General features: G+C 37.8%; 1 long non-coding RNA gene across 2 annotated transcripts in view; it reads left to right on the forward strand.

Annotated features, from left to right (window-relative positions):
- Positions 1-283: 283 nt before the first annotated feature.
- The window catches only part of LOC137469616 (uncharacterized), a 30361-nt gene continuing 14260 nt past the window's right edge, over positions 284-16384 (forward strand). The window contains exons 1-2 of one of the 2 annotated variants that reach the window (XR_010996614.1): positions 284-503; positions 6703-6824. This is a non-coding gene — a long non-coding RNA (uncharacterized lncRNA). Of the gene's footprint in view, positions 504-6702; positions 6825-7069; positions 7354-16384 lie in introns of those variants that run through there. The other variant, XR_010996613.1, reaches the window with a different exon arrangement.

Genomic DNA, 16384 nt, shown 5'->3' on the forward strand with positions numbered 1-16384 from the left:
TACGGTTGGGTAAGCAGACTGATGCATTTAACAAAAAGTGAACTTTACCCACTTGCCAACATGAACAATGAGGGTGTTAATGAGGTCAGATCTGCCAACAGCTAAACTGTGGAACCTCAAAAATGCTGTCCAAACAAAGCCAAACCAGTGAACCAGTTTTGTAGTTCATGTTAAAAAAAGCAGTGAATCAGACAAATAAAACGGGATGTGGAACAGAAACTGGAGACCAGGGTTCTTCCACTGGGGCTGAGAATCATGCCCCCCTTTTCACTCTTTGTCCTGGTAAATTTGAGGGTTTCTTTCTACACAGCAGAACACCTTCAGTGGTAGAAATAAGGAAACTTTACTATTTGTTTCCACAGCTCAAAATAATCTGTAGAATTTTGGACGAAGCCTAAAGGACAAGATATATGGAGTCCCTCTATTCAAAACATCTGCTGTTGAAGAAGAGGATGGATCTGAGCTGTTACTTCATATGCTAAATGAGTGCCCAGAAAAGACAGGTAGTTTGAAAATTAATGCCATAGATTAGATTTGTTTTAATTTTTATATTGTAACTTTTTTGTTGTATTGGACTAAAAAGATGCCCTTCATTCAATCTGCTGCCTTTTGGTACTGCACTTGATGTCTTTTCAAATAGAATAATTAAATTTGCACACGTACCTGTTTAAGACTGGCTTTCTTGGATTCCAGCTGTATTCTGCACTACCCTATCTCTTAAAAACCTTCTATCTTAAATAATTCAGTAAGGACAAGTAGAGTTTTTTTCATGCAAGTGGAGACAATGCACATGTGATGACCAATTGAAACAGGTAACTCATTGAAAAATTACCCATGGAAATGGCTGTCTCCAGAAGATCCACTCCAAATGTCTATGTTTTTAGGATTCTGTTTGAATATCATGTTGTGAAGGACTCTTGATATCTATCTACATTTGATTCTGGGATGAAGGATGGTCTGAAGTGGAAGACATCAAATGCCATATATTTTACAGAGCTTATTCCTGTTGCATGTCTTGCCATCTAGTCTATGACAGCCTTGAAGTCTGTGAAGCCTATAGGTGTAGATTATGAAATAGCCTGCAGCCTGGAAGTCCATAAAAATGATCTGTAAAAAAAAAAAAAAAAAAAAGGAATCTTGAGATTACCAAATCTTTATTTAATCTATAATACCTTCCTTGTGTTTTTACACATTGGGAATATTAATACGAGTAAATTAAACATTGTTAATTTTTCAGGTAAATTACATGGTCCAAGGAATTTTCTCTGAGGATTAAAAAAAGCAGTAGTTGGCTTTTGTTTCATTGACATCAGGAGCATTTTAGTATTTTCTTTTACTTTTTCTTTCCAGTGAAGGTATTTGAAACACCCAAGTACCAGAGAAATGTAACCAACTTTTCAGGTTGCACAGAGTTTTTGAATCAATTTCCTGGTTTTGAAGTTCTGATTTCATATAGATGTAATTGTGCATTTATATGTATGTGTGCCAGTTCATGCAGACTAGAGTCAGTACATTTCAGAAATAGAGGTTATTTGTCCTTCTCTCACCAATAGCTGGGAAAAAAATTGTATTAACTTACTCCATTATTGTAGCAAAGGTGTGGCTGTTATGAGAATGCATGCAGGTCCTCACTGGAAGGGTGGCAGAAAAGAGGGCGACAGAAGTGATGGAAGAATTTGACTAAGGAAATTTGAAAGCCAAGGGAAAGTTTAGAGGTAAAGAAGAAAGTGGCAAAGACATTTATGATAAATTTGCATACTCTTATTTTGTATGAGAAGCTGAATACTGGCACATGAAACCTTTTATTTTATACTGCAATTGAGTTTTGGGGCTTTTTCAGTTCTTATATTTACATAAATATTTTTAACACTGAAACTTCTAATATTTTGCAGAAAGTATATCAGGAACAACTTCTCCAATGATTTCTTAATGCAGAGTTATTTTGCAATTTAATTGTTTCCATGCCTGTGAATTAAGTAGGCCAAGATTCTCCCCAGAGGGGATTTTTATTGTGAATCTGACTACCTAATCCATTTTAAATTGGCAGTTTATAACTGACACTTCATCAAATTGCAACTTCTGCATGCTGCTACAGTTGGTGCTTCAAGTTGGTTAGCTGGGACCTGGTCCTGTATCCTTGCTTACACAAGTAATATTACAGAGGCATCATGATTCATTGCATAAATGAAGTCTCCAGGTCTACAGAAAAATATATTTTGATTAGTTCAATACTTGCCTGTAAATATTGCTGGTCTTTTATATGTGACTCTGTTTTTGGATTTAACTGTATAATTCTGCAGATGTATTAGTCCTTCATTAACAGTCACAATAAATTGTGCAGCTGGTATGAGATAATTGCATCTGTGGGGCATAGCAACATGCAAGATAGATATGCCAATTCCCTGAGGTTGTGATTAGTCTATAGGAACCACTCTCCCTTGAGTGGAATTAGCCAAAATCTTTCTTATAGGAAAGAGTCAGCATAATGAAAAATTTGTAGTTTCAGTTCAAAATCTTTTAAAAAAGTTAGGTGACAAAGGTGGGGGGTGGGGGAGAAGGCAAAATAATTTAACTGCTTACATGCCACGCTTCCTTGTGCCAGAAAGAAGAACAAAGAAAAATTTGTTTAAACGAAACATCTACTGACTTCTGCTAAGGATGCTATGTGCCTACGAATGTGCTTATACAGCTTTGAGAGTCTTGCTACCAAACTGCCACATCTGAAGATGGGGCGTGCTCACAGGCTAATGTAGAAGAACAATATTCATTTGTTATCAGTGGAAATGCACAGAGGGAAGACAACATTCTTCAGAGTAATTTACTGAGTTCAGACGTATTTCTTATTACTGTGGGATAGGCTGTGACCCTCATGGATACAGTTTTTATGCAGGACCCATGCCACTGATCCAGACAGACTTACAAATTCTTTACACCAATGTAGCTGTCAACGATGATGCACAACTAGGGACAAGTTCAAGTAGTCTGGCAGACCAGACTGCACAGAAAGATAATGTGAAGATACTTCCTGGGTTCACTTATTTAGGTTTATTGATGGTATTGATGACTGAGGACACTCTAGCTCGGAGGATGACTCCACTTCCATCAAATTATCAAATATGTGTGCTCTCTGTATGACATCTGGAAAAATGTATGCCCTAGTCATATACAACAGCTGAGTTCCCTATTTTGCAGTAGTGAAAAAATTAAAAGTGCTGAAAACCAAGAATAAGCAAGGTAATGAGGTCTGCCCTTGTAGTTGTAGTAAACAGAGTCTACAGTAGGATATTTCCTTTGTGATTTCCTGAGTGTGCTGGGGTACTTGCCAAAGCTAAGGCTTTTTGTTGAGAGCTATGAGAGTCTTTCAATTAAATGTTCAGGTGCCAAAAGATTAGAGCAGAAATACTCTTTCCTTCTAGATTTTACAATGAAGAGAGAGAAGAATCTCATTAATATTGCAGAAGGAGTGAAAACTTCTTGAGGGCAGGGATGAAACTTTGCCTAGCAAATAAAATAATTCCTGAGAGTACAAGAAGCATTTGAATCTTTGAGAAAGTTTTTTATTATTAGGGGAATTTTTGTTGGCAGAATACTTGGCATCATGCACATAGCAGCTGTATGCTTTACAATTCATGGGAGCCATGTATAAGTCAAGAAAAATATTACCACTTATTGAATCCTTTTACAGCTCCATAAGTGTCAGATTTGTTGAAAAATATTGATTTTTTTCACAGTCTGTTGAAGGATTGAGTCTCACTTTTCTCTGTCTCAGGAAGAATGTTTCACCAGAAAGTCACATTTGTACATATCCAGAGGACAAAGCAAACAAACAGAAGCACAGTTTATACTTGATAATGTAGTCAGGTCAAGTGTGTTTGAAGGCCTTTCAGCTGCAGCAATTGTTGACAACCTTCACAACTAAATTAAGTTGGATTTCTTTTGTTTATTTTCTTTGGAACCATTCATATATAAACAGCTCTGAAAAACAGAGCTTCAAATGGAAAGTTTCCCTCTTGGCTTCCATGCTGACTTGTGTGAGACCTAACCTTTTGAACTCACGCTTCATTACCTTGGAGGTGCACGAAGGCAAATCACCGAAAGTTTAGGCAGGCGCTATTTTGTTCCAGAATCTCTCTCTCTCATCAAATTCTCACACAATGTACAAAAATTCCCAGAACTGCACAGAAGATTCCAGTCAGTGGGAGCTGTTTGACTCAGACACTGTTTAGAGAGGTGGGAGCTGTTGACCTCATATTTGACTGTTTTCTCCTATGCAGACAGCTTCAGTTTCAACTTATGTTCAGTGGAGGCTCAAAAAAATACCATGTCCTTTACTTCCAAAATATCTAGTTCTCCACTGTTCTTGAGGAATTTCATTCTATTATGTCTATGGTATTTTTATACCTGGTTTCCTGATGATGTTATAAAGCAATCTCACGTTTATTTCTGGTGAAATTACTTTACAAATTTGGTCTTCTGATTTTTTCACACACCATTTCACAAAAGCACAGCATAGATTTTAACTTATCTCAGCATAAATGTCAATGCTCCATGTTTGTCTTACTAAAATGAGCAGTTGCAGTTGAGGAAATTGAGAAAGAGAGGAAAATTATAATAACAACTGCACAGATGGCTTGATACTGTATGGTACCCACCACCACACTTTTAACACCCAGTTTTATCCTCTACTGGTTACTTGCTGTGGGAATGATTGGCAATTTAGCTTTGCCTAAAAGTTTTCCCTTCTCAGTTACAAAAAAAAAAAAGATTACAAAGTTAATTTTGTACTCAGTCTACACAACCACAGGCCTGCATAGTGTTTTTCTATCTGTTAAAAAATGTAATAAAATGTATTCTCTTCTCCTTGAGGCAGCACTAGAGGGAAGTCACTTTACTAGGTTCTTTGAAAGTAGGTACCTAAAACTGTAAATTGTTCCTTTCCAAATTCTAAGATAGTCCAGTGCCAGAGATTTTAGGACATTTCTTACAGTGTTTATTCCTGTTAAGGATGTCTTTTTCTTGTCTTTTACCAAATTTGTTCATCACTGATACTGATTAGATTTATCTGTATAGAAACCTCTATGAATAGGGGCAAGAGTGACAAAATCTGGCCTGCAGTAAATAACAGGTTATTCAGAATTTAAAAAAAATGAAGTGTCACAACTAAGCAGACACTGAGTGTCATTTGTGCTGACAATTGAACATTCAGGCATGAATTATTTATGTCAACCTCATGCAAAATCCTGAGGAACTTGTTATATAACATTAGATATTTCATTAGCAGTCCAAAGTTTGAGCACTGTGTATAATGCCCATGATAGCTGAACAGCCTCTTCACAACTGAATGTTTATTTGAAAAGTGAAAGGCTTGTTAAAAGCCTCAGAATAAAATAATGCAAACTTTTTGTCATAGATTTTAAAGTCATGATGGTTAACAAATCATTTACCATGTTAATATGTTAGTAATTCCTATCTGAATAGGTCTGGCTCAATAATTGTTGCAAGACATCATTCATTTGTATTGCTCCAGAGAACACACACTGTCTGAATTCTGTTCATTAATTCCTTTCCACTTCACACATAAATATGGTACTTGACATGTTGTCCTTGGTGATGTATAATAGCAATTTGCTTCTGACCTCAAGGTCACTTTCTTTTTGTGTGTGCTACAAGCTGAGATTTTGGGAAGCGTGTATGAATGCTTATAGTAGAAACTGGTGCTCTGTAAAAACCCCTCTTGCTACGTGATAAACAGTTAATTACTTCTGAGGTGATCTGGTATTCTGAAGATACAGACATTTTAAAGTTGTGTTTGCTGTGCCTCGTGTATGCCAAACTTTATTTCATGGACTGGAAGGAGATATTTACTTACTTCCTTCCTTATATACTGAAGCACTTCATACTGAGTTTGGGCTACTCTTTGCAGATTTAAAAAAAATTATTGCTGTTTGCATCTTATTTCCCAGAATAAGTGAGTAGGCTCAGAATAAGGATCTGCCTGAGAGAGACTGGCTGGAAGGCAAGTGAAACCTCTCCACTGGGAAGACATAATTTTTTATCAAAAAATGGAGTTTACTATAACTATTGTAATTTAAAGTAGGACTATGGTACACAGCTTTTAACCCACATACACACAGTTCAGTAAATGCTGTAAAACCCTGTCATGAATTTGTAAGCTAGAGTGTTTTAAAAGCATGATAGAGAGGAAAAATAAGATATGTCATGGGGCCTGGAGTGGTGGCTGGCAGCCCTGTCCCAAAGGACATTCTAGATACAAAGAACAAAGAGATTAGAGGTGACTGTTGCCTTTCCCAAAGGCAGGCCAGTACACATACTGGTTGCAATTTCTGTCTATCCAGAAGAAATGAGAAATAAACAAGGCAACTGGCTGATGGGAAAACTCAAAGAGCAAGGAACAGTGGGTGATGCTATTAATTATTTGATTGTACCAATATAAAAAATGCTAAGAAGTGGGAAAAGATATTTTTTTGCTGAGAATCACGTACATTGGCATGTGAGTCTGCTCTGTTTAGAGATGGAGCTGAAATTATAGACAGTAGTTCCAAGAGCTGTCAAAGGAAAGCAAAAAAGCTAAAGGAGGAGGCTTCAGCAACAGCCTCCAAAAGCCTCCTAAAAAACAAAACCAAAAAAAACCCCCAACTTTTGGTTTAGGTCATTACGACCTGTTAATCAACTCTGCTTCAGTTTTGCAGTTACTCTCTGCCATCCACTCATCCCATGTGCCAATGACACTTCCTTAGCCCTTTTGATGGTTTTCCAGAAGCATTTAGAGCAAGGGACTGATGATTTGTGTAAATTTCAGAAAAGTAAGTCTTCTGTCATCTGAGAAAGGCTTTCTAGGGATCAGCTTTGAGCTGGAGCACTCAGGGTCCAGAGAAAATGCACTGAAAACTATTAAGAAGTGTGACCTCAGCAGACATGCATCTGGCATCCACTTCTGTAGGCTTTGTGATTTTCTTTATAGTTGTATAATTCTTTATCGTATTAAAATTTGTGTGATTTGAAAGGTTTTAAGCTATGAAGCACCCCCCTTTTAATGTGCATTTCTAGCCTTTTGTGTTTTCAGATGCTTTCTAAACTGTCTGGTCATCTCAAATGTATGACTAATGTATGACAGAGGGAAGAGATTATATACACTTGCCTGAAATGAAGGTTAAATACCTGAAATGGGGGAACACAACTATTAAACTCAAACTTTTCATTAAAGACATTTAATTTCAGATTTTATAAAACTAGGTCAGGATGCAACCTGTAGAACAGATGATGTCTGCAGCCTCTAGCCTGTTTTAAAGATGAATATAAGAAGAAAAAATTGTCTTCAGGAATTTAAGAATGGTAAGCCATATTGATTAAAAAAAATGTAGAAAGAGCAGACCGAGTAAGGGAAACAGTCTGTGACTGCTTTCCACCCTCATGGTTCTGATTTACATTGATCAACAGATTTATATTTGTTTCTTATTTGAAAATCTCTAAAAAAATGGAGAGCAACAGAAAATGGAAGTGTGAAATTCAAAATAACAGAGCAGAAACATTATGGTGGCAAGAAAGAAAGTAGTGGGGCCTTTTCAAACTGCTCATTCACCAACAAGGATTACTGATCAGGAAGCTGGAGAGGTTATTCACTTCTGCTTTGTTATTCTTCTTCTCTTTCTTTCACTCTGGATTTGCATCTCTCTTGACATTTAAAATCAAAACTGTCTGGCAAATTCAAGCGAAATTCAAGGATTATAAAAAAATGCTTGCTCTATAAAAAAATGCTTCTTGGCAAAATTGTTGGAAGAGAGAGAAAAAAAAATTCCTGTGCTCCAGCTCTTAACTGTGCTGCAGCAGCTTAGCAGGAGAGTATAAGTAACTGGTTGTGTATAATTTATATACAATGTGAATCTGTGTTACATACAACCATAGGACCAGACACTACAAATGAACCAAGTATGTTTTAAGCATTTTGTCCATGGTTAGATGGGTATCAATTACATTTACAGGTGAAAGAGAAGGAAATGTGTTTATTTTCCAACATTACCTACCACACTGAGACAGGTCCACTTTTTTCTTTTGTCCTGTTGATTTCTATAGATGGAATATTAATTCTCATTTTGCAATAGGAACAATCAAAATTTATATTGTTTCTCAAGTGCTCAAGTGCTAAGGTCTATTATTTCATCCTGCCATGAGTTTTCAAATAAAGGAAGAAAGTGTTTCTTTAGGGAAGAAATTACTGCAGTAGTAATATGCAAGATGTCTTTACAGGGAGCATGATGACTGTTTAGAAGGACTGTTACAGTAGAAAAGGTGAATTTGTTTTCCCTGTTCTTGCTTGCATTGTTGGTGTTAAGAGACCAAGCTGAATAAAATCAGGTCTTTTTTTTTTTTTTTTTTTTTTTGGCCAGACAAGGAGAACAGTTTCTCAGCATGGTAAAGGAGAGCTTTTGAAGGAAGAGAAAACTGTTTTTTAGTTGCTTATATATTTCCTGGCAACTCTACTTAAGGAAGTTTGTGCATTTCCAAGATTTTCCTTGACCCTGTCTAAAAAGTTAAACAATCTTGATATGGAATATGTGACAGCTGAAAGTGTGAGACTCTGTAGTCTTAGAAAAGCTAGTAATCATTTGTGTTCTTCCGTGCCATGGCATGAATGGCCAAGTCACTTTGATGACATCAGGACTCTGCTCCTGCAGATTCAGCAGCAGTGAGACTATCCTAAGGTCTTCCTCTTCTGTTAGGAATTTTTCTTTCCTATTGACAGCTCTGAGCAAGTATCTAAACATTTTTCCCATCACTACAAATGAAGATAACTCTTACCTACTGCACTGGGACTCTGCAAGTCTCTGTAAGACTTAATTAGATACTATTTCCAAAAGATTTTGAAAATGCTGCAGTATCACAGAATCAGAGTGGTTTGATCTTCAATTTCTGAATGTTACCAGGTTAAGGCAGGGGTGATATCTCTGGCATGAGCAGTGGGATGAATGAAGATGTTCTCCTTAGGACTTGGATATCAGTATGTCATACTGCACAAGGCTCCTGTGTGGATGGCACCAGTTTGCTCCTGATGCCATATACATGTTTAGCCTGTGATTCTATGCAGTAATGCAATCCTTTGTGCATTTTGCATTATACACTTGATGCTATTTTTGTGCTGATTTCATGTTGCTGTAATTCCATCAGTTTCAGCAATACCTCTTTTATTGCAAAAAGTGTAGAGGCTGTGCAGTCTCTGTATATTGTTTGTATTCAGCCTAATAGGATTAATTTTTTGTCTTTAAAAGAGCAAGTCTTTTCTGTTTTCATTTATTCTGTTCAGGGTTACCATGCACAGGTTGTTTGATTGTTACTCTTACTATGGTGGATGATAATTGCTATTATTAGTGTTTCTTGCTGGGGTATCTGAGAGAAATGCAAATGGAAAAGCCATACTCTGGAAGGCTGAAATGACTGAATTAGTTGTACTTTTGAAGAATGCTTTCAGTTTTCCATAGAATCAGATTTTGCTTCTATTTTTATTATGCTTTCACACACTTTGACCAGGCCCTTAAAACTTTAACAGCACTCACTAAACCCATCAGTCTGCTTATGCTTTACATCAGTCAAGAAGTGTTGAAACTCTGGCAATCTTCACAAATTCCACACCATGTTTGTCCTTGCTCTTGCAGTCTATGCCAACTCTGGCCCCAAAAGCCATCAAAATCACTTTTTCTGTTGGATTATTGAAACTACCAAAGATCCTTGCAAATATATCTTGGAGCCCTTCCTTCTGCAAAACCAGACATGTTAAAAAGGCCGAAATGGCTGCCATTTGCTATAAAGTGGATGGAGAAGAAAATTATTAGAAAGCACCAGTCTGGTGGTGCATGCACTCAGCCATCTGCTGCCAGGACAGGGAACTTTGCAGGCAAGAAAGGAAGATATTTTCCACTTTCCTTCAGATTCCTGGCTTGCCATAGTGACAGTGCACAATGTTTGGACACTGCTGTAGCTTTTCTTACTGAGCTTTTTCTGAGCAAAATGTGGGATTTTTGTGTTACAAGAAACAACTTTTTGGTATAGTCCCTGAATTCACTAATGATCTGCAAGGATTCAAAGCCATGAAGAAAAGACTTCCTGCTTCTGCAGGTGCAGAGCAGCATTTCCAGTTCTGAGAAGATCAGCTTAGTTAATAGTAGAGTTTAGGTCAACCAGCAGTTTCTTCAAGTGGCACAGAATGTACTCATTTTTTAATACTCTGTAAGTGGATTCAGTACAGAATAGATGGAACAAAAAAAATGACCATCAAACTGATGTAAGAGGTATTCTAACATTCACCATTTTCAAACCTCTCAGTTGTCTTACAACCAAGAAAATCTGCATTTGTAAAATCTACATTCCTCTGGTTATGAGCATCATCCTTGCTCAATGCCTTAGTCTTTGAAATGCTCATGGTTTCTTTCTGCAGCCCTTTACTAGGACTTTTTCTGTTGTAGTTCTCACGCTGTTGTTGTTGTGCTGTTATTCCCACCATGCTACACCTGCAGACCCTCCTGTTCAAGGCATGGTTGGACAGGGCTCTGGACAACCAGGTCTAGTGGAAGGTGTTCCTGCCCATGATGAGAAGGTTGGAGTTAGGTGATATTTAAGACCCCTTTTATCCCAAACCATTCTAAAAGATTTTATGATTGTTATGACAGGTTTCTCATGTGAAGCAATTACTACCTGTGTGGAATTGGCTCCTTTATAGCCACATTCTCATAGTCCTTAATTTGAAGATTTTCATTTACCTTAAAGGAAAAAATGAGACTTATTAAATAACAGTGTAGATAATAATAACAAATAATCAATAAGGATTCCTCAATGATGTGCATGCACAAAGATTGAGAACAGACGTCTATGCAACACCTGCAGCTGATCAAAATGTTCACCAGTCAGTGGGAACAGTCAGAAGGAGTTCTAATAAAAAGTATCAGAACTATGGAAAGGGCCTGGTGAAAGACCATCATCAACTTTTTTAGCTCTTGATATCAACCTTGAAGTCAATGGAGGCAACTAGGCAAAGACCCCACAAATGAAAATTTGTGCTTATAAGTCTATCTCAACACTCTTTTTGTGACACTATTGCAATATATGCCAAGGCAGCATTCAAGCTCAGGATGTTTCAGTGATCTGTGTGAATAATTCTTTTGTTCAGTAAGTCTGACACCATTAAGCCTCATATACCCTAATCCTTTAAAACAGGAAGGAGGCTCAGCCCAGTAACTGAGCTCATTGCTTCAGCACCCACTGGTGCAAAAAGGGAACCACTTTGGTAAAAGAGTAAAAATTGAGTCTGTGGTAGTGCCTGACAGTGGTCTGTAGGATAAATGTGATATCCCTTAACGTTAGAGAAGAAGGAATAGTACAAGGGAGGGGACATTATAGAGCTGGTAAATTGCGTAGTCCAACCAAATGAATTCAGAGTGCATTTCCCTTACCTAGAGAAAAAACACCTTTCAGGCAAATCTCTGTCACTGATAAACAATTCAACATGGTTGATAAATTTAATCAAGGAGGATTTCTCCTTCTTAATAGTAGTTTTCAGAGTGTCAGGTGTATAGCTAGATTTAGGACAAAAGGTGGACCCATCAAAAATCAGCTGGCAGGCCTGCACAGGTATCCCAAGGCATACAGTAAAATAATTGAAGTTCCACTGTAATTTAAACTTGGGAACTCTGTCCTTGTAAATTTTAGGATTGGATTCTACTTTTCCCCTCAGTGTTTGCTAATGGACTAGGCAGAATAGAATTGTGGGGTTTGTGTTGATTAGGTCTATTGAAAAGCTTACCAGCTTTCTTCACGATGAAGAACTGTCTGGCTTTGAAATAGAAAAGTGTGGACACCCAGATTTCCACAGCTATTGAGCATGAGGGGTAGCTGGTTTTGGCTCTGTGAGCCCTGGCACTGTACCCTGCCTACATGTGACTAATAGAATCAGCATAGCTGCTGCTTCTATTTCCATGTTGCCACTTTTTTTTTTTTTTTTGGTGCTGATAACCAACATGTATAGCTGGGTTATCAGTGCTATTTTCCAAAGGGTATTAAATAAAGTGATTTTCAATATCCTGGTATAGAATGTGGAATGGAATCCCTTTGTGGCTACACTAAAATTTCACTTTACTTCAGATCTGAACTTCCTTTGCATCACCATGCTAAAAAGGATGAGTGTCACTTTTGGAGTTACCTTCCTTGTGTTTTGTTCACTTTAAACGTCTCTTCTTCCCTCAGAATAAAAATCAAGCAGGCAGGCGAGCAAGACACCCAGATGCCAGCTGAGTATCTCTGGGGTTTTTGTTCTTCTAATCTTCTGGTTAGCACAATTGAAAACATAGCTCCCTACAAGTCTCAGTGAAGTGAGCTGATGTGCTTGGCTTAGCACAAGCCTGATATACCATGCTAATAACAGCTGTCTTTTCACTCCATTGCCATTATTGCAGCATCTTATGCTTTTTCGATATCTTTACTTACAAAATACTGAGTTTCAGTCTTCTGCAAGGAAAAAAAGGCAGATAGACGCCAAAATACAAACTCTGAAAGTAGACTAAATGGGAGACAGGCAACAAATGTTTCCAAGTATTGGAAAACTTGTTGAGTTTTTGTTTGTGTTTGAAGACAAAATAGGAAAATAGCCTTTTTTTGTCCTATTTTCAGCAACTGCTGACACATTTTATTTTGCAATCATCAGTGCTAGCTAGAGCATATATTTTTACTCAGCCTAAGGCATTATTATTGTAAATGACTCCTCTTAATTTTATGAAAAATACTTTGAAATTATTCTGTCTGAAAATTTTGTAAAGCAGCTGTCCTAAAAGCCTCCCTTGTGAACTTCCTCATTCAAATTATTTTTTTGGAGTTGATCACAGAGTATAGTCTATGAGCAGTGCTCCTCTGTAGCTTGTAAAAATAGGATTATCCATTACATTAATGTTTAATTACCTCACAAAACTGGATGCTTTGAATCTGCCCTCTAGGCCATTTATAACATCAGGGAGACTCACTAAGTAATGTGTCTGAATGACCAGAAAGATTAATACAGGAATATAAAAAGCACCCATAGGCCCTTAGCTTTCTTTATTACAGAATATTATAGACAAGAATTCTGTTGCCTGGGAAAAAAAAAGGTATTTAACTTGACAATAGTCTGTAATCTTGCTGTCTTTGCAATAAATACACTTTGCAATTGTCCCAATCTGTAGCAAATAATATGTTATTGTCACTCCAGCTGACAGCAGAGGGATGCTGTCACCAGTAATAACAATTGCCACTGGCCAGGTAGCAACAGTGCTGTTATTACCCTCCACTGCTAAAACTGTGTGAGGATGGCTTGAGGTGTTCTTGATCAAATTTCAGGCTTTAAGATAAATATGATGATTTTTTTTTCTATAGGAAGGCAACAAATCCCCCATTTTAATAATATTTTTTTTTCCTGAAGAATACAATGCCATAAGGCCAAAGGGATTTTTTTTTTTAATCTGCAAAATTAGTAGCCTAAATAAAGAGAGAGGCCAAGCAACAAAAGATGAAAAATCTGTGGTAGACCTGGCAATGAAATAGAGGACCACACTGAATCATTTATCTCTACAAGTTCAGGCACACTGAGCTTTTTGCCAGAACAGCGTGATCCCTTCCTCATTGATTTTTTGGAGCTAACAGTCCTAAATGTCCCCTTTAAGGTAAATAGAAACCTGAACAGAAAAATTATTGTATCTTGAAAGAAAAGGTCAAACAAATGGATTGGTATTGTTTGATTTTTTCCCTTTAAAATCATGTCTAAATTCAGTAGTAATAATAAAAAAGTCCAAACAAATATCAGTTAGCACAGAGCCTGGAGCCATTCTGGACTCAAGTCTTCTGACAGTGTTTCTCATGAATTTCTAGTTTTCATCTGCTAGGAGAGAAAGGATTAATGGGATTTTACCCAACTCCTGCTATATAACTGCAATCAAATATTGTTTCAAAGTTTCTCTCTTTAAGGGCCACTTTTTCTGTAACTGGAAGCCAAGATAAAAAACCTGCATGTTCTAGCAGCAGCAGGCAGTAGGTGGGCACTATCCTCAAAGCTGTGACTTAATTCACAGCTTTTAAACTTGTCAAAGTAAAGTTTAGGGGGTTTTGTCACTTTAAGGAGCTCTACAAGAATTTGGAGGCTGAAATTTTTTTGGCTCTGCCAGTTGAGTCAAAAGGCTGTAAATTGAAGAAAGCATACTGATCATACCAGGTGTTACTAAAGGTCTTCCCTGTCATTTCTGCTGAGGAAGTGAGGCAGGGAGTAGCTATGGGAAAGGGTGGAGGGACTGGACTTTCAGCTATCTACTTCTTACCATTTCTGCCCCAAAAAATGAGCTTTGAGCCAGAACCCATGCAAAGTTAGCAGGATTACCTTGAGCTCCTGTGGACATTTACTCTCTTCTACTCTGTTTTTACCTTCTCACACTGTCTTGCAGATAAAGAATTCTCTGGTGTACCCTCCATTGCATGATGAACCATGGTTCTCCTGTCTGGTCAGTCTGGTCAGCAAATTAGTTAATACTCTCATTTTGGGCATACAATTGCTTACCTATCAGAAAGGAGAGGAAGTCTGAGAAGGGCTGTGTGCTTTTCAGTTAGCAAGCACACAGCTGCTGCAGCTGCCTATCTGGCAATGACTTCCTGGGTAGCCTGAAGGTGGAAATAAACAATATCTATGAACTGTGTCATGTGGGAAAAATAAGACTAATTCAGTTTAAGTTTCTCCTGTATATTAATTCCTCTTTCTGGTCTGTGTCTGAGCAAGGTGGAGTTCAGCATCTGAGTGAGATTGATTTGCAGCTCTGTGAAAGAATCCTATGCCAAATAAACAACGCAGCTTCAGAAGTGGGAAGAGCTAATGGCTTCACTCTTCAGAGCAGTCACTACACTGCTTAACAACTACAGTAGAACCTGACAGGGCTGAGAATTTTGCAAAATGAGATCATGACACAAACATAAATGAGTGGATATGAGATGGTTTAGTAATCCATGTATTTCCCTGCTCTCACTGAGCTTCTGATTATTCCTCATCTCTTCTGACAATGTATATTAAAAAAGGTGTTTATTTCAGATTACAGTCCAACAGGGGCATTAATTCATATCTGAAAAGCCTGCATGTGAAAGCCTGAAATGAGACATTTTCAGAAGAATCTCCTGCCTGTTTTCTGCTACTTTCTGAGACTGAAAATATGAAATGTCATAAATGTGGTTTTTGAATTTTGGTATTTTTTCATACTTCTGCCTTTGTTCATCAACATCTAAAAACTGAAAGGATGTGGAAAATAAATGAGAATCAACAGAAGATAAATAAAATTTAATTAAGCCCTAAAAAGGCTTTGTTTACCTGGGGCCAATCAGTATGTTGATACCAGCTTTTGACCAGCCAATGTGGTTTTCTGATTTTTGGACTGTTTACTCTTGTACAAACAGATCAGAAATTCTCCAGCAGCCCTGGGGATGAACTGCTAATTGAATCAGCTTATTGGAAACGTGGGAGATCTGCAGCCTTCTTGCAAGCCTGTGCCACTGCCTAGCACTATTTAGCACAGTGCTGCTTTTTAAGACTCAAAATCAGGAGAAACAGTGGATTTATCCAAAGATTTGCCTCTGCCTGGTGTGGCACTGCGGAGGCTGGGGATACACATCTTGTTTCAGCAAAGTTACTTGATGCTTTGTCATTCCCAGATGGTGAAGAGCTACTTGTCATCATCACGTGCCTGCCAGGTGGAGGGCCCTGGACCCACTGCACTCCTTGTGTTTTTGGTCCCTAATTTATCCTAGACAACATATGCCAGACATCTTAAGCAAATTAACTTCTAGATCTTTGCTAGCTCAGTTCCTCCTTCCAAAGGGAGCAGATTGGCTCAGCTGGCTACCTGATAGCCCTGCATCCTCCATTAAAGAGCAAGGACAACCAACTGAATATGAGCAAGGGAGGGAGAGCTCTTCACTCAGCACACCTGGGACCTGCTGAGGATGTGTCACAGGTAAATTCAGATCCTCTGCTGGTACAGGGAAAATATTTCTAGTGTTCCAGAATGAAGATTTCTATCCCTGGGGAGGTACATGGAAAAAGAAATTCACAAAAAATATATAGAAATTGTGGAGAAGGAATTCTCAGAAATAGGGAATTCTGACTGCTCCAAAATTCTACTGTATTCTTCATATTGCTTTGAAGCTCCTTTGAGATCAAAGTCAGCATTGCTGAAACTGCTTGGGCATGAACTCTTGCTGTCTCTTTTAGGCCAATCACAGCTACAGGGATCCAGCTTATTACTGAGGGTAGATGGGTGGATTTTTCAGGAGATTTTTCTGAAGCAAATGGGGAAAAACTTGTTTGTGACATTAATGCACT

The sequence above is a fragment of the Anomalospiza imberbis genome, chromosome 2, assembly GCF_031753505.1.
Source record: "Anomalospiza imberbis isolate Cuckoo-Finch-1a 21T00152 chromosome 2, ASM3175350v1, whole genome shotgun sequence".
Taxonomy (NCBI): Eukaryota; Metazoa; Chordata; class Aves; order Passeriformes; family Viduidae; genus Anomalospiza; species Anomalospiza imberbis.